Below are 256 nucleotides of genomic sequence, written 5' to 3'. Positions count from 1 at the left end.
TATCATTGAAAAACGGCGAATTGCAATAGATTTTATCGTTTCTGAATTTGTACTAATTTGTACCATCGAGAAAAGTATGCAAATATTTCTGTTTATTCCTTAAAACAACCTCACATTTATCCAACCTCAAAAATACAATTTCTCTCTTTCGATTATTAAGAATTGAATCGATAGAATCAAATTATATTTGTTGCGTTTTTTATTACTCATTGTGTACTATTTTGTACCATAAAAAATAATTTTGTACTATTTAAAA

The sequence above is a fragment of the Odontomachus brunneus genome, unplaced genomic scaffold (genome assembly GCF_010583005.1).
Source record: "Odontomachus brunneus isolate Ranch 3 - 2012 unplaced genomic scaffold, Obru_v1 Obru_scaffold_001, whole genome shotgun sequence".
Classification (NCBI taxonomy): Eukaryota; Metazoa; Arthropoda; class Insecta; order Hymenoptera; family Formicidae; genus Odontomachus; species Odontomachus brunneus.
Note: the sequence above shows the minus strand (reverse complement) of the source record.